Source organism: Salvelinus sp. IW2-2015, linkage group LG2 (assembly GCF_002910315.2).
Source record: "Salvelinus sp. IW2-2015 linkage group LG2, ASM291031v2, whole genome shotgun sequence".
NCBI classification, from domain to species: Eukaryota; Metazoa; Chordata; class Actinopteri; order Salmoniformes; family Salmonidae; genus Salvelinus; species Salvelinus sp. IW2-2015.
The window spans coordinates 5,048,589-5,071,842 of NC_036839.1; the positions used below are offsets into that span (position 1 = coordinate 5,048,589).

General features: G+C 42.9%; 1 protein-coding gene across 1 annotated transcript in view; it reads left to right on the forward strand.

Moving 5' to 3' along the window:
- Nucleotides 1–23,254, forward strand: part of LOC111972604 (tomoregulin-2-like) — a 198,923-nt gene that overhangs the window by 107,116 nt on the left and 68,553 nt on the right.

A 23,254-nucleotide genomic window follows, 5' to 3' on the forward strand; every position in this document is an offset into this window, starting at 1 on the left:
CTTGATTAGAACATTTTATTTAAAAAATTATAAGTAGCGCTTTTATTGATAAATGTGATCTAGCAGAGGTAAATGGCAAATATTAACCATGTATGCTGTCTATATTGTTTGTAATTAATATGTCAACATCGAAGTAGTAACTATTTTTACATAAATTGCTATAGCTGTATTGTTTTAAAAACCCAATAATGTTGTGGGTCCATCAGACCMGCAAAGATTTGGTGGATAACAAAAAGATGAACACGACACAAGGGTTAATGAGATGGGTGGGGCTAAAGCTTAAGAGGGTGTGAATGGTGAATGGGTGTAGACAAAGAAGAGCTCTCCAGTAGGTACCAAAAYAATCAAGGACCATTTTCTCAAAATTKAGGTTACAAATGTATCAACTTTCAAAGCAGAATTACTTTCCCATTGTTCCTCAACTGTAGTGTGTGATATACCATTTTCTAGCTCTGAGCCTCTACTTTAATCCAATGTAGTAATAAAAAAAAAACATTTTGCTACATAAGACCGACTCGAGCCGGTCGGTCTGATATGACAAGGTTTGATATCTCCACACTTTGTGAACAAACAAATCAAAAATGTCTCAAGCCATCGCTTTTGACTTCTTCCTTACGGTCTTACCACAGTCTTACCACATGGACACACACACACTAATTTATCTATAAGCCCTGTGGGCATATAAGGATATGGGGACTTGATGGACAGCTCCTTCGAAGCAGGAAATGCTTTAAGAGATAAATCAAATCAAATGTATTTATATAGCCCTGCGTACATCAGCTGATATCTCAAAGTGCTGTACAGAAACCCAGCCTAAAACCCCAAACAGCAAGCAATGCAGGTGTAGAAGCACGGTGGCTAGGAAAAACTCCCTAGAAAGGCCAAAACCTAGGAAGAAACCTAGAGAGGAACCAGGCTATGAGGGGTGGCCAGTCCTCTTCTGGCTGTGCCGGGTGTAGATTATAACAGAACATGGCCAAGATGTTCATAAATGACCAGCATGGTCAAATAATAATAATCACAGTAGTTGTCGAGGGTGCAGCACCTCAGGAGTAAATGTCAGTTGGCTTTTCATAGCCGATCATTAAGAGTATCTCTACCGCGGTCTCTAGAGAGTTGAAAACAGCAGGTCTGAGACAGGTAGCACGTCCGGTGAACAGGTCAGGGTTCCATAGCCGCAGGCAGAACAGTTGAAACTGGAGCAGCAGCACGGCCAGGTGGACTGGGGATACAGTATACTGTATAGATACAGTATACTGTGAGCGTAAGTGCACATTCAATACATTTCATTGTTATTATTTCTTATAAACAGGACATATTTTGTGTGTGTTCAAATCTCCTTATCTATATCTCTGGACCTACCAGAACACCATAAACCGCTTAACTCGGAAATGTATCTTAGGCCATTAAAAGACATTTGATTTTAATTGGGGGCTGCCCTGGACTATCTGTCCAGACCAAAAAGTCAGTCTAGATGAAGAGGTGACAGGTTAATGAATGTTTTTTAAGCCTTGAGACAGTTGAGATGTGGATTGTGTGCCATTCAGAGGGTGAATGGGCAAGACAAAATATTTAAGTGCATTTGAAGGGGTATGGTATTAGGTGCCAGGCGCACAGGTTTGTGTTAAGAACTGCAACGCTGCTRGGTTTTTCATGCTCAACAGTGTTCCGCGTGTATCAAGAATGTTCCACCACCCAAAGGACACCAAGCCAACTTGACACAACTGTGGGAAGAATTGGAGTCAACATGGGCCAGCATACGCTTTCGATACCTTGTGGAGTCCATGCCCCGACGAATTGAAGCTGTTCTTAGGGCAAAAAGAAGGGGGTGGGGGTGGTACAACTAAATATTAGGAAGGTGTTCTTAATGTTTGGTATACTCAGTGTATATGATGGCAGTTTGCAAAACAAATGCCGACCCGATTGATTAAAATTATCATCAAATCATTCTGCTAGGTAGGTCTAACATTGCAATCAACATTTAATTGGAAAGCCTTAGAAAATGTAATTCAAACAGTGCATGATGGCTGAATTGTGTATCGCAAATATTTAACCYAGATATCAGACCAAAGATCTGTGAAGTTATTTGGATTTTACGAATTATCTTTGAATGACAGGGTCCTGAAAAAGGGACGTTTYTTTTTTGCTGAGTTTACATGACTCCATATGTGTTATTTCGTAGTTTTAAACAAATCAAAATATATTTTATATTTGAGATTCTTCAAAGTAGCCACCCTTTGCCTTGACGACAGCGTTAGACACTCTTGGAATTCTCTTAACCAGCTTCACCTGGTATTGCTTTTCCAACAGTCTTGAAGGAGTTCCCACATATGCTGATTACTTGTTGGCTACTTTTCCTTCACTCTGTGGTCCAACTCATCCCAAACCATCTCAATTGGGTTGAGGTCGGGTGATTGTAGAGTCCAGGTCATCTGATGCAGCACTCCATCACTCTCCTTGGTCAAATAGCCCTTACACAGCCTGGCGGTGTGTTGGGTCATTGTCCTGTTGTAAAAACACTAAGTGCAAACCAGATGGGATGGCGTATCGCTGCAGAATGCTATGGTAGCCATGCTGGTTAGGTGTACCCTTGAATTCTAAATCACAGACAATGTCACCAGCATAGCTCCCCCACACCATCACACGTCCTCCTCCATGCTTCACGGTGGGAACCACACATGCGGAGATCATCCATTCACCTACTCTGCATCTCACAAAGACACGGCGGTTGGACGCAAAAATCTTAAATTTGGACTCATCAGACCAAAGGACAGATTTCCACCGGTCTAATGTCCATTGCTCGTGCTTCTTGGCCCAAGCAAGTCTCTTCTTATTATTGGTGTCCTTCAGTAGTCGTTTCTTTGCAGGAATTCGACAATGAAGGCCTGATTCACGCAGTCTCCTCTGAACACTTGATGTTGAGATGTGTTTAATACTTGAGGGCGGCAGGTAGCCTATTGGTTAGAGTTTGCTGGATCAAATCCACAAACTGACAAGGTAAAAATCTGTCGTTCTGCCCCTGAACAAGGCAGTTATTTACCCACTGTTCCCTGGTTGGCCGTCATTGTAATTAAGAATTTGTTCTTAACTGGCTTGCCTAGTTAATTAAAGGTTACATTTAAATAAATACAAAATAGAACTTGATCTCTGTGAAGCATTTATTTGGGTTGCAATTTCTGAGGCTCGTAACTCTAGGGAATTTATCCTCTGCAGCAGAGCCAGTTTCATCATACCGCTTGAAGGTTTTTGCGACTGCACTTGAAGAAACTGTCAAAGTTCTTGACATTTTCCGGTTTGACTGACCTTCATGTCTTTTAAAGTAATAACGGACTGTCGTTTCTCTTCGCTTATTTGAGCTGTTCTTGCCATAATATTGACTTGGTCTTATACCAAATAGGGCCATCTTCTGTATATCCTACCTTGTCACAACACAACTGATTGGCTCAAACGCATTAGGTAGGAAAGAAATTCCACAAATGAACTTTTAACAAGGCACACCTGTTTATTGAAATGCATTCCCGGTGACTACTGAATGCCAAGAGTGTGCAAAGCTGTCATCAAGGCAAAGGGTGGCTACTTTGAAGAATCTCTAACACTTTCTTCTACATGATTCCATATGTGCTATTTTGTAAGTTTGATGTCTTCACTATTATTTTACAATGTAGAAAATAGTTGAAATGAAGAAAAGCCCTGGAATGAGTAGGTGTCCAAACTTTTGACTGGAACAGTATACTTTTATTTATATATATTCCTTTATTATTTTCCCCTAACCAAGACTGAGACCTATTATTTGTTTTACAATGATATGCAGACGTTACCCAGTACATTAGTTTAGTCCGCTAATTGGAGTAAACTAATGGACAACAACACATAGACTTCTGCTTCCAGTTTATACATATACAATTTACAATTCAGACACTTTCTTTTTACAATAGTTTTCTTTAGTTTGTTTTTAATCCCATCCTTCAGCTTTCCTCAACCCCTCCAATCTATMTCTGAAGAACATCCAGTTTTGATTTCTATTTGCCATATATTTTTAACTGTGCTGTTTCACAAAAGTTCTGAACCTATATACATTYTACGGACACACAGTGGCGACCTGTCATTCAGGGWRGGAGGGGCATGATCCCCACACTTGTAGCTTACCTGTTTTGCATAWTATTTTGGCATTAATATGTGTCACATATTAGTTTGCAAACAATGTAAACAATATTTTTTGCTTTCTTGATTAAGGCAGCTCCAAAATGCAGGTGTTTCAGCCTAGCTGAGTGCTTTCTGTGGTAGTGGGACAGCCAGTGGAAAAAAAGAGCGTAGGTGTTGGTAATATTCTCTAGTTGCGCCATAATTAGCTCAGTGTTCTGTCACTCATGGGGACAGTATGTCACCGCCATGATTGACTGGCACGGAGGGTTTCCAAAACCTCCCAATGGAGAGTGGGCATCCCTGTATGTCGAGCCATGCAACATAATACATTTTTTTGTATTATTTTTTAAATGGATTTAACCTTTTTAACTAGGAAAGTCAATTAAGAACAAATTCTTATTTGCAATGACGGCCAAACCCTAACCCGGACGACGCTGGACCAATTGTGGACCGCCCTATGGGACTCCCAATCACGGCCGGTTGTGATACAGCCTGGAATCGAACCGAGGTCTGTAGTGACGCCTCTAGCACTGAGATGCAGTGCCTTAAACCACTGCACCTAATTATCAGTATTAATGGACAGCATTCTCCATGTCTCTCTTTCCCTCTCATCTCCTCTCTCTTCTCTCTAATTCTTCTTCTCCTTCAGCCTTTGTAAGAGTCAGTAGCTTAGTGAAATTATTGTGTAACATAATATGTGTAATTTGTTTTATGGCTTATGGCCTGTAGTAGGCCAAACGTTATGCTATGCGTGTGTGTGTGTGTGTGTGTGTGTGTGTGTGTGTGTGTGTGTGTGTGATGTGTCGTGGTTGTGTGTGTGTGTGTGTGTGTGTGTGTGGTGTGTGTGTGTGTGTGTGTGTGTGTGTGTGTGTGTGTGTGAGTGTTTATGTGCACGTGCGTGTTGTGTTCTAAAGTGTATGTGTGAGTCGACTAATCCATGCATAAAATTGCACTTAAGTTAATTGAAATACCATATCTGAACTGAAGGTGATTAATCAAATTATAAATTCTGAAACCACAGCGATATGGATTTGCTTCCACTCCATTAATTTTGAATTAAGTGTGAGATTCCGGTACGCCCAATTGTGAATTTAATTTTGATTGATCTCCCATAGTCAATACATACTGTAGCGACTCACAATAAGCTTAGCAAGTTACTCCCTGGCTGTTACTCCCTCCCTGTTTACAAGATCACACTCACACTTCATATAACAGACTATGCACTGACTCAAAAACGCAACTCATGACATTTCTTTTTGTCACATAGGGTGGCAGATTTACCCATAATTGTTAAACTGCCTTTTTAAATGTTTTTATTATTTCACCTATTCATTTAACCAGGTAGGCTAGTTTAGAACAAGTTCTCATTAACAACTGCGACCTGGCCAAGAATAAAGCAAAAGCAGTTAGACACATACAAATAACACGGAGTTACACATGGAATAAACAAACATACAGTCAATAATACAGTAGAAAAAAGTCTATATACAGTGTGTGCAAATGAGGTAAGATAAGGGAGGTAAGCAATAAATAGGCCATGGTGGCGAAGTAATTACAATACACCAATTAAACACTGGAGTGATTGATGTGCAGAAGATGAATGTGCAAGTAGAGATACTGGGGTGCAAAGGAGAAAGATAAATAAAAAATACAGTATGGGGATGAGGTAGTTGGATGGGCTATATTACAGATGGGCTATGTACAGGTGCAGTGATATGTGAGCTGCTCTGACATCTGGTGCTTAAAGCTCTTGAGGGATATATGAGTCTCCAGCTTCAGTGATTTTTGCAGTTCGTTCCAGTCATTGGCAGCAGAGAACTGGAAGGAAAGGCGGCCAAAGCAGTAATTGGTTTTGGGGGGGACCAGTGAGATATACCTGCTGGAGTGCGTGCTACGGGTGGGTGCTGCTATGGTGACCAGTGAGCTGAGATAAGGCGGGGATTTACCTAGCAGAGACTTGTAGATGACCTGGAGCCAGTGGGTTTGGCGACGAGTATGAAGCGAGGGCCAGCCAACGAGAGCGTACAGGTAGCAATGGTGGGTATTATATAGGGCTTTGGTGACAAAACGGATAGCACTGTTATAGACTGCATCCAATTTGTTGATGCTATTGAGGCTATCGCCGAAGTCGAGAATCGGTAGGATGGTCAGTTTTACGAGGGTATGTTTGGCAGCATGAGTGAAGGATGCTTTGTTGCGAAATAGGAAGCTGATTCTAGATTTAATTTTGGATTGGAGATGCTTGATGTGAGTCTGGAAGGAGAGTTTACAGTCTAACCAGACACCTAGGTCTTTGTAGTTGTCCACATATTCTAAGTCAGAACCGTCCAGAGTAGTGATGCTGGACGGGCGGGCAGGTGCGGGACGCGATTGGTTGAAGAGCATGCATTTAGTTTTACTTGCATTTAAGAGCAGTTGGAGGCAACGGATGGAGAGTTGTATGGCATTGAAGCTCGTCTGGACGTTAGTTAACACAGTGTCCAAAGAAGGGCCGGAAGTATACAGAATGGTGTCGTCTGCGTAGAGGTGGATCAGAGAATCACCAGCAGCAAGAGCGACATCATTGATGTATACAGAGAAGAGAGTCGGCCTGAGAATTGAACCCTGTGGCACACCAATAGAGACTGCCAGAGGTCCAGACACCAGGCCCTCCGATTTGACACACTGAATTCTATGAGAGAAGTAGTTGATAAACCAGGCGAGGCAGTCATTTGAGAAACCAAGGCTGTTTAGTCTGCCGATAAGAATGTGGTGATTGACAGAGTCGAAAGCCTTGGCCAGGTTGATGAATACGGCTGCACAGTAATGTCTCTTCTCGATGGCGGTTATGATGTCGTTTAGGACCTTGAGCGTGGCTGAGGTGCACCCATGACCAGCTCGGAAACCAGATTGCATTACGGAGAATGTACTGTGGGATTCAAAATGGTCAGTAATCTGTTTGTTAACTTGGCTTYCGAAGACCTTAGATAGGCAGGGTAGTATAGATATAGGTCTGTAGCAGTTTGGGTCTAGAGTGTCTCCCCCTTTGAAGAGGGAGATGATCGTGGCAGCTTTCAAATCTTTGGGAATTTTAGACGATACAAAAGAGAGGTTGAACAGGCTAGTAATAGGGGTTGCAACAATTTCGGCAGATAGTTTTAGAAAGAGAGGGTCCAGATTGTCTAGCCCGACTGATTTGTAGGGGTCCAGATTTTGCAGTTCTTTCAGAACATCAGCTATCTGGATTTGGGTGAAGGAGAAATGTGGGATGCTTGGGCGAGTTGCTGTGGGGGGTGCCGGGCAGTTGACCGGGGTAGGGGTAGCCAGGTGGAAAGCATGTCCAGCCGTAGAAAAATGCTTATTGAAATTCTCAAATATAGTGGATTTATTGTTGGTGACAGTGTTTCCTAGCCTCAGTGCAGTGGGCAGCTGGGAGGAGGTTCTCTTATTCTCCATGGACTTTACAGTGTCCCAGAACTTTTTGATTTTGTGCTACAGGATGCAAATTTCTATTTGAAAAAGTTAGCCTTAGCTTTCCTAACTGCCTGCGTATATTGGTTCCTAACTTCCCTGAAAAGTTGCATATCATGGGGGCTATTCGATGCTAATGCAGAACGCCACAGGATTTTTTTGTGCTGGTCAAGGGCAGTCAGGTCTGGAGTGAACCAAGGGCGTTATCTGTTCCTGGTTCTACATTTTTTGAATGGAGCATGCTTATTTAAGGTGGYGTGGAAGGCACTTTTAGAGAATAACCAGGCGTCCTCTACTGACGGAATGAGGTCAATGTCATTCCAGGATACCCGGCCAGGTCGATTAGAAAGGCCTGCTCGCTGCAGTGTTTTAGAGAGCTTTTGACAGTGATGAGGGGTGGTCGTTTGACCGCAGACCCATTACGGATGCAGGCAATGAGGCAGTGATCGCTGAGATCTTGGTTGAAAACAGCAGAGGTGTATTTGGAGGGCAAGCTGGTTAGGATGATATGAGGGTGCCCGTGTTTATGGATTTGGGGTTGTACCTGGTAGGTTCATTTATAATTTGTGTGAGATTGAGGGCATCAAGCTTAGATTGTAGGATGGCCGGGGTGTCCCTGCATGTCCCAGTTTAGGTCACCTATCAGCACGAGCTCTGAAGATAGATGGGGGGCAATCAATTCACATATGCTGTCCAGGGCACAGCTTGGGGCAGAGGGTGGTCAATAGCAAGCGGCAACGGTGAGAAACTTGTTCCTGGAAATGTGGATTTTTAAAAGTAAAAGCTCAAATTGTTTGGGTATAGACCAGGATAGTAAGACAGAACTCTGCARGTTATATCTGGAGTAGATTGCAACTCCGCCCCCTTTGGCAGTTCTATCTTGGCGGGAAATTTTATAGTTAGGGATGGAAATTTCTGGGTTTTTGGTGGTCTTCCTAAGCCAGGATTCAGACAAGGCTAAGACATCCGGGTTGGCAGAGTGTGCTAAAGCAGTGAATAAAACAAACTTAGGGAGGAGGCTTCTAATGTTAACATGCATGAAACCAAGGCTCTTACGGTTACAGAAGTCAACAAATGAGAGCACCTGGGGAATAGAAGTGGAGCTAGGCACTGCAGGTCCTGGATAAACCTCTACATCACCAGAAGAACAGAGGATGAGGAGGATAAGGGTATGGCTAAAGGCTATAAGAACTGGTCGTCTAGTACGTTCGGAACAGAGAGTAAAAGGAGCAGGTTTCTGGGCGCGATAGAATAGATTGAAGGAATAATGTACAGACAAAGATATGGTAGAATGTGAGTACATTGTAGGTAAACGTAGGCATTGAGTGATGAGAGATGAGAGAGATATAGTCTCTAGAAACATTTAAACCAGGTGATGTCATCGCATATGTGGGAGGTGGAACTAAATGGTTGGTTAATTTATATTGAGCAGGGCTAGAGGCTCTACAGTGAAATAAAACAATAATCACTAACCAGGACAGTAATGGACAAGGCATATTGATATTAGGAAGAGGCATGCATAGCCGAGTGATCWWAGGGGTCCAGTGAATGGATGGGCTGGCTGGAGACACGGCGATTCAGACAGCTAGCAGGCCGGGGCTAGCAAGCTAAGCTACTCAGTCAAAACAGAAAATGTGTGTCAGTCTGTCTCTTGTGAAAACAGTGAACAACTTGTGAAATTTTTTGAATTATAATAATATATTGTCACGTTCTGACCATAGTTCTTGTGTGTTTTGCTTGTTTTAGTGTTGGTCAGGACGTGAGCTGGGTGGGCATTCTATGTTGTGTGTCTAGTTTGTCTGTTTCTATGTTTGGCCTAATATGGTTCTCAATCAGAGGCAGGTGTTTTGTGTTGTCTCTGATTGGGAATCATATATAGGTAGGCTTGTTTTGTGTTGGGGTTTGTGGGTGGTTGTTTCCTGTCTTTGTGTTTTCTCTGCACCAGATAGGGCTGTATCGGTTTGCCACATTTTGTTATTTTGTTATTTGTAAGTGTTCACAGTTTTGTAATTAAATATGTTGAGCACTGGCTACGCTGCGTGTTGGTCCGATCCCTGCTACACCTTCTCTTCTCTTGAAGAGGAGGAAGGCTGCCGTTACATATATACTGTGGAGCCAGAGGGATCTTAGAGGGATGTCGCGACGGAGGAAAATCTGTTTTAGCCTCCACGTGTCTTAAGTCTAAGACAATATTAAAATTACRTAGGCCAAAACTTAAATTACATCACTTTGATCTAGCGCTCCCTTTATTTTTGTTTATGGCATCAGTACGGGCAGTGGTCTAAAGTTTACCATTTTTGATCTTTCACAAATTTTGAGCGAAAAAAAATAAAAATAAAAAAAAAACATCTGTGAAAATAAATGACCTGCTTGTTCCCGTTGGCAGAGCCCTGCCGCGTCAGTTGGTGCCCATTGCCATGGTAAATATAACTGCTGTGTGTATGTCACACTCTGATCTGTTTCACCTGTCTTTGCCTCCACCCCCCTCCATGTRTCGACCATCTTCCCCATTATCCCCTGTGTTCCGTTTTTCTGTTGCCAGTTCATTTTGTTCGTCAAACCTACCAGTGGTTTTCCCCTTGCTCCTGTCTTGTCTGTAGTTCCTGTTTTCTAGTTTTCCCGGTTTTGACCTTTCTGCCTGCCCTGACCATGAGCGTAACTGCTGTCCTGTATCTTTGCCCCACTACTCTGGATTACCGACCTCTGCCTGCCCTGACCCTGAGACTGTCTGCCGTCCAGTACCTTTGCCCCACTATCCTGGATTACCGACCTCTGCCTGACCTAACCCTGAGCCTGCCTGCCGTCCTGTACCTTTGCCTGCCCGTGTTCGATTTAATAAACATTTGTTACTTTGACACTGTCTACACCTGGGTCTTACCTTTAAACCTGATAGTGTATGTATGTATGTATGTATGTATGTATGTATGTATGTGTGTGTATGTGTAAGAGAAAGAGTGAGTGTGTGTGTGCACGTGTGTGTGGCGTGAGGCCCAGAATGATCAAATACAGGCACCTCCCTGCCAGCCAAATTCATTCTGCTCCAAGATTTAAGGGAAACTTAAATCTGTTTTACCTAATTTCTACCAGCATGTTACAAGTACAATCAGAGGGAAAAACTCTAGACCACTGTGATGGCATTTTCCTGTATTACCAAATGAGGAGAGTTACAAACCACACACCAGTCAGAGTTATACTTAAACTTCATCTTTAATAATATGATCTTTAGAATAGCCATTTGACTCTCAGATCAATTCACTATCTATAATGAATTTTGAGAGTCCCTACAGAAGAATACAAAGATCTTTTATAGCCAAGATACACCCCTCTCAACTTACATGACGAACCACAGATCTTAGGAACAGTTCACAAAGGGACTTTATAATTGAGAAAGGAGTATCCCTTAGCCAGACAACATTCGCTTTAAATTATCGCTCAGTTTGGTCCCCAAGACGAGGTTCTAATCTCGTTCCTGGTACTTCATAGCACAGAACTATTACCTCATCCAATGGCATAACTCAATTGTCAACTCTAGATACACCCATCTCAAGTAAATKATCCATGCATAGTCATTTTACCTCTACCTACATGTACATATTACCTCAGTTACCTCGACTAACCTGTGCCCCCGCACATTGACTCTGTATTGGTACTCCCTGTACATAGCCTCGCTACTGTTATTTTATTGTTGCTCCTTAATTATTTATTTTCCTATTTTTATAATTGTTTTATTTTATTTATTCATTTTAAATACTTTCTTAAAACTGCATTGTTGGTTTAAGGGCTTGTAAGTAAGGTCTACCTACACCTGTTGTATTTGGCGCATGTGACAAAAACAATTTGATTTGATATCCAGAGGAAGATAACACCATCCACTTGTGGAAGTCTGCATTAGGACGAAGAGATGTGTGGAGATGTGCTATATTAATTTGTATGATATTGTGAAAATAATATGATAAGACAACCATATCTARCTAAGCAGACACTTTTGTCCAAATCCGCTAACAGTATGTGCGTGTGATCCATTGAAACCACAACCTTTGTGTAGCACTAAGCTCTCAGCAAATGAGCCACACAGTGTGTGTGAAAAGTAGTCGTAATAATTTGATGTGAATTGAATTGTGTGGAACACTGTTTCCTTTCTCACTGTTTCTCATTATCATATTCTATTTGCTGTACTTTTCTAACCACACGGACGGTAGATTGTGTCGTGACTTTACTTTCATTAATCTGATGACTGTTATTTGTTTAATCCCCTAAGTTTTAAATTAATCATGTAGCAATTAACTCATTAGGAATTTGGGGCACCACGGAAGAGGTTGTTTAAMGAGTTACCATCTCCCGAATTAAACTCTATAAGGTATGTACCTATCACATCCATAAACAGTCAATTTATTAAATCATAAATTGACTCTTATCATATCTGACCCGAAACTAGGCATATGTCCCTTTGTATCGCCTTGTGGTCGAGTGCCTTGCAGTTGACGTACCAAGCAATGATGAAGCCAGTCAAGGGGCTCTCAATGGTGCAGCTGTAGAATGTTTTGATTATCTGAGAGCCCATGCCAAATATTTTCAGCCTCCTGTGGGGGAAGATGCGCTGTCGTGCCCTCTTCACAACTGTGTGGGTGGACTATGTTAATTCCTTGATGTGGACACTGAACTTGGAGCTCCAGTACAGCTCCTATTCCTGTAGTCCACGAGCAGCTCCTTGGTCTTGCTGACATTGAAGGAGAGGTTGTTGTCCTGGCACCGCACAGCCTGGTCTCTGACCTCATCCCTATAGGCTGCCTCATCGTCATCGGTGATCACCATTGTGTCGTCAGCAAACTTGATGATGTTGTTGGAGTTGTGCACGACCATGTAGTCATGGGTGAACAGGGAGTGCAGGAGGGGACTAAGCACATACCCCTGAGGGGCCCCCGTGTTGATGGTCAGCGTGGCAGATGTGTTGTTGCCTACCCTCACCGCCTGAGGGCAGCCCTTCAGGAAGTCAAGGATCCAGTTGCAGAGGGAGGTGTTCAGGGCTGGTGTGGAGTGTGAGAGGAAAAATTGCATGATTATGTTATAATACTTTTATTGCATCAAATGGTTGTTTTATTCGACAGAATAGAGTATTCTTAACTATTGTGTGTATCTCCCAGAGGATGGGCCTCTGGGAGATAACACTGACAGGAGATTTACGATGTCTTTTGGKTGATAAAACCTAAAAAGCATTCCAGAGCATGATATACCGTACCAGGGAGCGATGGTTCCAATTTGGAGTCGGAGGGACATACACTGGTCTATATAATGTTGACACAGCAGATACTGTCTGCTACGTATTATAGGTATCTTTCATACAAATCTTAACCTTGTGACCCATTCCATATGTCTGTTGTTCGCCATGTAGGTTAAAAGGGGTGTATCTTGGCTATAAAAGACCTTGGTACTTTTAATCGGTGCTCTCAACGGATCATCAGAGACGATGATTCGCCGACCAGCCATCGCTATTGCAAACCTCTCACTATTAAAGATTTAGTTTAAGTATAACTCTGACTTGTGTGATAAGTTTGTCTCTCCTCATTTGATAGTAAAGAAATTAACCATCACAGGAGCCAAGCCTGCCCGGGACATGGAGGGATGGAGCCTGTCTCTATAATGGCGGGATTAGGTGGAATTAGCAGAGAATAGGGAGAGTCAGGTGGGCAAGCATAACAGTGGGAATTTTTGCAAACAGGGTGGTGTGTGTGTGTGACGTGTGTTTCTGCAAAATAAGATAGAGAGTGTAGTATAGACAGAGATAGAGAGGTGGAGTGATGACGACAAAGTTGTTTCCTAATAATTATGTGTAATTGTCACGACTTCCGCCAAAGTCGGCTCCTCTCCTTGTTCGGGCGGCGTTCGGCGGTCGACGTCACCGGTCTTCTAGCCATCGCCGCTCCATTTTTCATTGTTCCATTTGTTTTGTCTTGTTCCCCGCACACCTGGTTTACATTCCCTAATCACACTGCATATATATATTCCTCTGTTCCCCCCATGTCTTTGTGTGGAATTGTTTTGTTTTGTGTTTATTGTATCGTGCCAGTCTGGGTTTTTCACCCTGGGCATTGCCTGTACCCTATTGGGGGAAATTTTGGTGAAACWTATGGTTGTGTTCTTGACGGTATTTTGCGCTTGTCACTTTTGCCGGTTGGCTTGAGATGTAGCTGTTTGCGCCTGTCTGTTATTGCTCTTGGCAAATAAAGTCGCCTGATCACCTATCTCTGCTCTCCTGCACTTGACTCGAATGACCAGCAGCGAAAACCCTGACAGTAATTTAAAGGAAACAATCATTAGCCCCCGTTAAGAATGACTGGGCATCACTCGACTTTCGGGAGTCACTTTGGCCGAGACGACTTTAGATTGTTCATAACATTGGTGTGACGCAACCAAGGGATGGAGGTGSAACCATTAATTGCTTTTGCTTCTCAGAGACTTGCTTCTTAGAATGTCCCTACTAACGTTCTGGGAATGCAGAGGTAACCCAACATTGTTTGCTGGGATGATTCACGCTCTTCTGAAATGTTATCTAATAAAACATGTTTGAAAGGGATAATTCTGAATTTTGGCAATGAAGCCCTTTATCTACTTCCCCGGAGTCCTGAAGTATCTCTTTAATTATATTTCTGTTCATGTAGCCTGTTTTCACTTAACATACGTCTTTAGCTTTTTCCTTCTGATAGGTTGATCTCGGGTTAATCATAAAAAAAACAGAGCTTGATCGATTTGATTCGAAAAGAGGTCACTCAATCAGCACAAATCCGAACCATTTAAAGGTCACGTAATCGTATGTACTTCTCTGCTAAATAAAAATGACGAATCTATCTCCTGCAATCCTACAATATAAATCATATTCCGAACAAAACACCTTTTGCCACTCCCCTAATGAAACATCTTTATCGCAAAAAAAAACTGAATAAACTCTGTTTATTTCTATGTGTTTGTTCCAGTCTAATTGCTTAAGAAACCAGTGTATTTGCTCTCGATTGGTGTCCCTAAAGTGCCCTCTCCCATTTCTTTCCACAGGTTGGTGTTTGGTCACATAATACAAAAGAGMCACAATTCTCTCTGATCTCCCATGCTGTCACTTCCTTCCACTACTGTCACCATGGAGCTGGGTTAGCTCATTAGAGGCATGGGCTGCGTCTGAAATGTCACCTTTTTCCAATATAGGGCTCTTGTCAAAAATAGTACACGAAAGAAAGAAAGAAACAAAGAAATGTATCACACTGTAGTTACTCTGCTATAAGGCAATATAGTGCAGCCAAGTACTAACAGCAGTCAGAAGACATGTTCGACATCACAAGTCACTTTGCACAATAGTATTTGAGGGCAAAACAACAGGAGTGTTACAATTGTTACAGGCAACAAACTCTCTCGTTCTATTCAGGCGCACACCGGTGACTCATCACACTCCACACCCAGCTTCACCCACTAACATCTTCTTCTTATCAATAGTAAGTAGTGTAAATTAGCTCACAGCACCGACCTACTCCCCGGAGACTCCCCGGAGACGCCACGCGTCGCTGTGTTCCATAAACATCTGAAGGTTGTTTATTTACAGGTTTAGCCACTATCTCTGGAGAATCTGCGAAAGGGTAAACACTGCAATGTGTTGTTATTTGAAAGGGGACGATGTAAGAAGAGTGTGAGTTTGTGCTTAGGGAATGCTCGTGTTGTGATGGGGGGGAGGAGTTGACAACGCTTTTTGTTGATTTCGAGAGGTGTTTGTTGGTTTTTGGGAAATTGTGTTTTTGCACAAGCTAAGGAAGTTGACAACAAATGAAAATAGCTTATTTGCGTTGCAAAGTGAGGATTAAAGTAGGAGTGAAAAAAGGTTGTCTACTTTGGTGTATGTGTTGGAGTAGAGGGGTGTTTAGGATAAAGAGGAATATTGAATTGTTCATGTATAATTCCTGGTTCAGTTGAGGTGTTATGAGTGTATTGGTGAACTTTACCCCTTGAAAAATACTAAACAACCGTAGTACGATACCCAACAACCTTACCAAAATATTGTAGCCTTTTGTTATAATGGTTTTGGAATCACAGCTATGCAAGCTATTGCTAAACTTTACCCCTTGAAAAATACTAAACAACCTTAGTACAACACCCAGCAACCCCACCAAAAGATTTGAGCCTTTTGGTATAATAGTTTTGTAATGACAGCTACAGTGCATTCGGAAAGTATTCAGACCTCTTGACTTTTTCCACATTTTGTTAAATTACGGCCTTATTCTAAAATGGCAGCATCATGCTGTGGGGATGTTTTTCAACGGCAGGGACTGGGGGACTTGTCAGGATTGAGGAAAAGATTAATGGAGCAAAGTACAGAGATATCCTTTTTTATATTTTTTATATTTCACCTTTATTTAACCAGGTAGGCCAGTTGAGAACAAGTTCTCATTTACAACTGCGACCTGGCCAAGATAAAGCAAAGCAGGTTGAACAGACTAGTAATAGGTGTTGCGGCAATGGCGGCGGATCATTTTAGGAAGAGAGGGTCCAGATTGTCTAGCCCGGCTGATTTGTAGGGATCCCGATTTTGCAGCTCTTTCAGGACATCAGCTGTCTGGATTTGGTTGAAGGAGAAGCGAGGGGGGGGGGCTTGGGCAAGTTGCTGCGGTGGGTGCAGAGCTGTACTGGCGTGGCCAGCCGTAGAGAAGTGCTTATTGAAATTCTCGATTATTGTGGATTTATCAGTGGTGACAGTGTTTCCTAGCCTCAGTGCAGTGGGCAGCTGGGAGGAGGTGCTCTTATTCTCCATGGACTTTACAGTGTCCCAAATCCTTGATGAAAACCTGCTCCAGAGCACACCTCAGACTGGGGCAAAGGTTCACCTTCCAACTGGACAACGACCCTAAGCACATAGCCAAGACAACCCAGGAGTGGCTTCGGGACCAGTCTCTGAATGTCCTTGAGTGGCTCAGCCAGAGTCCGGACTTGAACCAGATCGAACATCTCTGGAGAGACCGGAAAATATCTGTGCAACGACGCTCCCCATCCAACCTGACAGAGCTTGAGAGGATCTGCAGGGAAGAATGGGAGAAACTCTCCAAATACAGGTGTGCGAAGCTTTTAGCGTCATACCCAGGAAGACTCGGGGCTGTAATAACTGCCAAAGGTGCTTCAACAAAGTACTGAGTAAAGGGTCTGAATATTTATGTAAATGTGATATTTAATTTGTAATTTTATTAGCAAATCGTTTTTTTTTTTACAGTTTTTGCTTTGTCATTATGGGGTATTGTGTTTAGATTGATGAGAAAAAACAAAACAATTTAGTCAATTTAGAATAAGGCTATATAACGTAACAAAATGTGGGAAAAGTCAAGGGGTCTGAATACTTTCCGAATGCACTGGAGACAGTTGTGTGCCTTTTGAAATCATGTCCAATCAATTTAATTTACCACAAGTGGACTTCAATTTAGTTGTAGAAACATCTCAAGGATGATCAATGGAAACAGGATGCACCTGAGCTCAATTTCAAGTTTCAAAGCAAAGGGTCTGACTACTTATGTAAATAAGGTATTTCTGTTTTTGTTTTTAATACATTTGCAAAAACTTCCAAAAAACCTGCTTTCACTTTGTCTTTATAGGGTATTGTGTGTAGATTGATTGGCTGTAGCAAAATGTTTAAAAATGGAAGGGGTCTGAATACTTTCGGAATGCGCTGTATGCATGCTATGCTAGCTATCGCTTCAAGAACCAGATGTGTGCATCTATTGAGCCATCTTTATTGAACTTCATGTTCTGCCAGGTGGCAGTATAATCATATCATTACATCTCCCCGCAAAAAAAAAAAAAGTTTAAGGAGCTCCTTTCGTACCTCAGACTCAGTGACCGCCTGGAGGAAGAAGCTGTGTAGCGTGGCAGGGGGGRAAAGGGAGGAGCATCAGGGCTAGTCATATTAGAAGGGCTGGGAAATGAGGAAGTGTTGGACGGGCAAGGAGGCGTGGCGGAGCCAAATAGGAATCCTGACTTAATGAAGTGTTAATTAAAGAGCTCAGCCATATGCTCCCTGTCAGTAACAACAACATCATCAACATTAAGGGACATTGGCAACTGAAGAGGAGGGTTTATTCTTTAGGTGTTTCACAGTTTTTCAGAACTTCTTGCCATTAGACCCACAGAGAGAGAACTGCTTTTTAAAGTAACTAACTTTGGCCTTCCGGATAGGCTGTGTGCACCTATTTCTCATTTGCCTGAACCTGAGTACGGTGGGAACAGCACATGCAGAGATCATCCGTTCACCTACTCTGTGTCTCACAAACACACGGCGGTTGGAACCAAAAATGTCTAATTTGGACTCGTCAGACCAAAGGACAGATGTCATCCCAGAGTCGCCTCTTCACTGTTGAGGTTGAGACTGGTGTTTTGCAGGTACTATTTAATTAAGCTTCCAGTTCAGGACTTGTGAGGCGTCTGTTTCTCAAACTAGACACTCTAATGTACTTGTCCTCTAGCTCAGTTGTGCACCAGGGCCTCCCACTCCTCTTTCTACTTTGGTTAGAGCCAGTGTGCGCTGTTCTGTGAAGGGAGTAGTACACAGTGTTGCATGAGATCTTCCATTTCTTCGCAATTTCTCTCATGGAAAAGCCTTCATTTCTCAGAATGTGAATAGACTGATGAGTTTCAGAAGAAAGTTTGTTGTTTCTAGCCATTTTGAGCCTGTAATTGAACCCACAAACGCTGATACTCCAGTACTCAACTGGTCTAAAGAAGGCCAGTTTTATTGCTTCTTTAATCAGGACAACAGTTTTCAGCTGTGCTAACATAATTGCAAAAGAGTTTTCTAAAGATCAATTAGCCTTTTAAAATGACTTGGATTAGCTAACACAACGTGCCATTGGAACACCAGAGTGATGGTTGCTGATAATGGGCCTCTTTACGGCTATGTAGTTATTCCATWAAAAAATCAACCGTTTCCAGCTACAATAGTCATTTACAACATTAACAATGTCTACACTGTATTTCTGATCAAATGTATGTTATTTTAATGGACAAAATGTGCTTTTCTTTCAAAAACAAGGACCACAGATTAAATAAATAAAATAAATTAAATAAAGTATGGTGGGGCGAACAGGGAAAAATGGGTGAGTTGATGAGTGAGGGGAAGCGAACGATGCATAATGATGGAATCACAAATTGTGAATGAAGAACAGGGCAGGCCATTCTATTTTATTGATCCATTCTAATTATAATCTCAAAATGGAATGTACCCTATATCAGTCCACTGAATCAAAGCAGTCTTACTTGGAAAGCAGTCTTAAATATCCACATTGGGCGGCAGGGGAGGAAGTGGCGGAGACCTTCATTTGGCAAGGGGAGAAATGTCACCATGGACAGTTTCTTATCTTCACTGTCATTGGTGAACAATTTGCTTGCAATGAAAAAAAGTCTGGCCCGGCACCATGAACAAATGAACAACGAGAGCTCCCTCCCTCTGAGCAAAATAAGGCACCTGCACATCTGTTGTACTCCACAATGGCGCTGAAGAATGACAAGACAAGGGKAACACAATAAAGGGAAAACCATAGGCTATTATGCACTATAACAAAACATAGTGAAAGTTACAAAAATTGTGTAAACTGTTAGGACAAGGAATAATAGCTCAATTAAATCCAACTGATGCCATTGTGTGACGATGCACACAATATAAGCACGAGCTGACAATAATTGACTCTTTTTTTCTTCTGTCATATCGACATTTATATGAACTATAATGCCATTATTGCTTTTGTGCAGAGTTTCACTATTTATCAAGGCCACTTGGCGCTTATAATTATGTTTAGGCTTCTGATCTTCTCATCATTTGACCGAGAGTCTTTTACTTTTATTTTGTCGTTATAGAAAGAAGCTGTTACTGTGTTCCAACACATATGCYTTCTGTTTCATAGTTGTAACAAAGGTACTCCACGAGGAGAGGCATAATAGCCTACAGCAGGTATGGGCAACTTTGATGGGGGTGGGGTCCACAAAAAAGCAGAACTCATCATGAGGGGCTGCAGTGGCTCGGGGGGCTGCATACCCACATCCTGATTAGCCTGACCAAGTCCATGTTTACACATGGTCTTCAAGGCCCAGGATGGGCTCTGAGGCTACATCAACAATGTAGAATTCACACTTGTGCGTTCCCTTTTGTGAGTGCATGGTAGAACACATTTTCCAGTGACAGGAAGCKTGTTGCCTTCGTATGAAGAATAACAGATCCTGGTTTGTTTGATGTGAAATATTAATGTCTTTTAGGTTGTCCTTGCAAGCTGTTTGGTGGTGACATTTGCTTGTGCTCCTGTGTCTACCTTGAATTCAACTGGGTTGCCTTTAATGCCATGTATTTGCATTTGTGCTATTAGTGACTACATCAATGAGGGTTACCTTATTCCCAGAGTCACTGCTTCCTTATATCTCGTGTACATGTCTGATCCTGCGGGCCACCCCCGTATATTGTTGTTTGTATATATTTTTTGTCACTCAAATATCACATGAATACACATTAGACGTGACAGAATGTATAGAATTCCAGTAAAATAAGCTTTAAACCTGCAAAATGCTCTCCACCAACAARAGGGGTGTGAACAGTTTGTGTCAAGAACAGTGCTTGTGCCCATACAAATATTCGTGGCGCGTGGGTGCGCGGGGTGTTCCCCAATGCTGGAAGTGGGGAGTGAAGATGATTAGGAACACCTGGCATATGAAATGTTGAAAGTTCTTACGACAGCCTACTTCAAAACCAAATGGTACATAGTCACAAAAGTAGATGGGGTGGTTGTTAATTAAGTTATATTTTTAAAACAAAAAATGGGGCGAATTTGGGGCAGCAGTTTTTCTTCCTGTGAGCGCTGAGCTATTTTTAGCAAAGCAGGGAGAAAGGATGTTGACCKCTGGAGCAGTGCGCAAAGAGGAGCTGTGTGCAATGACCGCTTTGTGTGAGTGATGAGTGGGAGCTCAACTCAGCTCACATACTCTGCCCAACTTGAGCTCAGTACACATACTCTGCCCAACGCCCTATTAAGACACTTTATGTCGATGGACTCCTTTATTTTGGCAGTTACCTGTAGATGTGAGTGAGACMGTGATGCTACGCAATGCTAATTCTTTGCTAACAACATGTTAACATATTTACTTAGTAATGCTGGGTTTACACTACACCACTTTCAAAATTCTAACATCGCTGAGCCTCTCACATTAAACTACCATATTTCCTGTCGTTTTTTGTCTTGCCAACGTAGTGGTGTACACACTAAACGATCTGGCACATACGGGACGGGTTGTCACACATTACAAGATTCTTCACTTGGTCGTGAGGATTCTCGATTGAGATGAAAATGACGCCGACAGAGAGGGCTGCCTCGCATCTAGTCCTTAGGAGACTTTGCAGTATTTTGTTTTATTATGTATTGTTTCTTACATTGTTAGCCCAGAAAATCTAAAGTGTYATCACATACAGCCAGGCAGAACTATTGGATATCAGAGCTACGTCAACTTACCAGCACTACGACCAGGAATACGACTTTCCCGAAGCGGACACTTTGTCCGAACCACCCAGGGCATTTGAACTGATTCCAGAGGCTGACCCAAAACAACGCCCCCGGAGAAGAGGAAGACGGAGCGGTCTTCTGGTCAAACTTCGGAGGCGCGCACACCATCCACCGCTTCTGGTTATATTACTCGCTAATGTCCAGTCTCTAGATAACAAGGTTGACAAAACCAGGGAAAGGGTTGCTTTCCAGAGAGACATCAGGGATTGTAACATACTCTGTTTCACGGACACATGGCTCTTGGGGATATGTTTCGGAGTTGATACAGCCACCTGGATCCTTTGTGCGTCGCGCCAACAGGAATAAACATCTCTCCGGGAAGAAGTAGGGCGGGGGTGTATGTTTCATGATTAACGATTTATGGTGTTATTGTAACAACATACAGGAACTCAAGCCCTTTTGTTCACCTGACCTAGAATTCCTCACAACCAAATTCCCACCATATTATCTTCCAAGGGAATTATCTTCGGTTATTGTCACAGCCGTGTATATCCCCCCCAAGCCGATACCTTGATGGCCCTCAAAGAACTTCACTGGACCTCAAGCAAACTGGAAACCATCTATCCTGAGGCTGTATTTATTGTAGCTGGGGATTTTAACAAAGCAAATTTGAGAGCTTATTGACTGTAGCACTCGCGCTGGAAAAACACAAGATCACTGCTACTCTAACTTCCGCGATGCATACAAGGCCCTCCCCTGCCCTCCTTTCATCAAATCTGACCACGACTCCATTTTGCTCCTCCCTTCCTATAGGTAGAAACTCAAACAGGAAGTACTCGTGCTAAGGACTATTCAACRCTGGTCTGACCAATCGGAATCCATGTTTCAAGATTGTTTTGATCATGTGGACTGGGATCTGTTCCTGATAGACGCAGAGAATAATATCGACATATATGCTGATTCGGTGAGTGAGTTTATCAGGAAGTGTATAGGAGATGTTGTACCCACTGTGACTATTAAAACATACCCTAACCAGAAACCGTGGATAGATGGCGGCATTCGCACAAAACTGAAAGCGCGAACCATCRCATTTAACCATGGAAAGGTGACTTGGAATATGGCAGAATACAAACAGTGTAGTTATTCCCTCCGCAAGGCAATCAAACAAGCAACATGTCTGTATAGAGACAAAGTGGAGTCGCAATTCAATGGCTCAGACAGGAGACGTAATGTGGCAGGGTCTACAGACAATCACRGACAACAAAAGGAAAACCAGCCACGTCAYGGACACCGACGTCTTASTTCTAGACAAACGAAACACTTTCTTTGCCTGCTTTGAGCATAATACAGTGCCACTAACACAGCCCGCTACCAAGGACTGTGGGCTCTCCTTCTCCGTGGCTGACTTAAGACATTTAAACGTGTTAACCCTCGCAATGCTGCCRGCCCAGACGGCATCCCCAGCCGCGTCCTCAGAACTCCAAGCTCATCATTAAGCTTGAGGCCCTGGGCCTCAATCCTGCCCTGTGCAATTGGGTCCTGGACTTCCCGACGGGCCGACCCCAGGAGGTGAAGGTAGGAAAAAACATCTCCACTTTGCTGATCCTCAACACTGGGGCCCCATAAGGGTGTGTGCTCAGCGCCCTCCTGTACTCCTTGTTCACCCAACTCAATCGTCAAGATTGCAGACAAGAAAACAGTAGTAGGCTTGATTGCCAACAACGACGAGACAGCCTACAGGAGGTGAGGGCTCTTGGAGTGTGGTGTCAGGAAAACAACCTCTCACTCAAATTCAAGAAAACAAATGAGATGATCGTGGACTTTGGGACACAGCAGAGGGAGCACCCTCCTATCCACATCGACAGTACAGCAGTGGAGAAAGTTTTAAGTACCTCGGCATACACAAACTGAAATGCTCCAACCACACAGACAGTGTGGTGAAGAAGGCGCAACAGCGCCCCTTCAACCTCAGGAAGCAGAAGAAATTCRGCTTGCCACCTAAAACCCTCACAAACYTTTACAGATGCACAATTGAGAGCATCCTGTCGGGCTGTATCACCGCCTGGTACGGCAACTGCACAGCACCAACACCCGCAGAGCTCTCCAGAGGGTTGTGCGGTCTGCACAACGCATCACCGGGGCAAACTACCCTAGCCACTGCCTGTTCA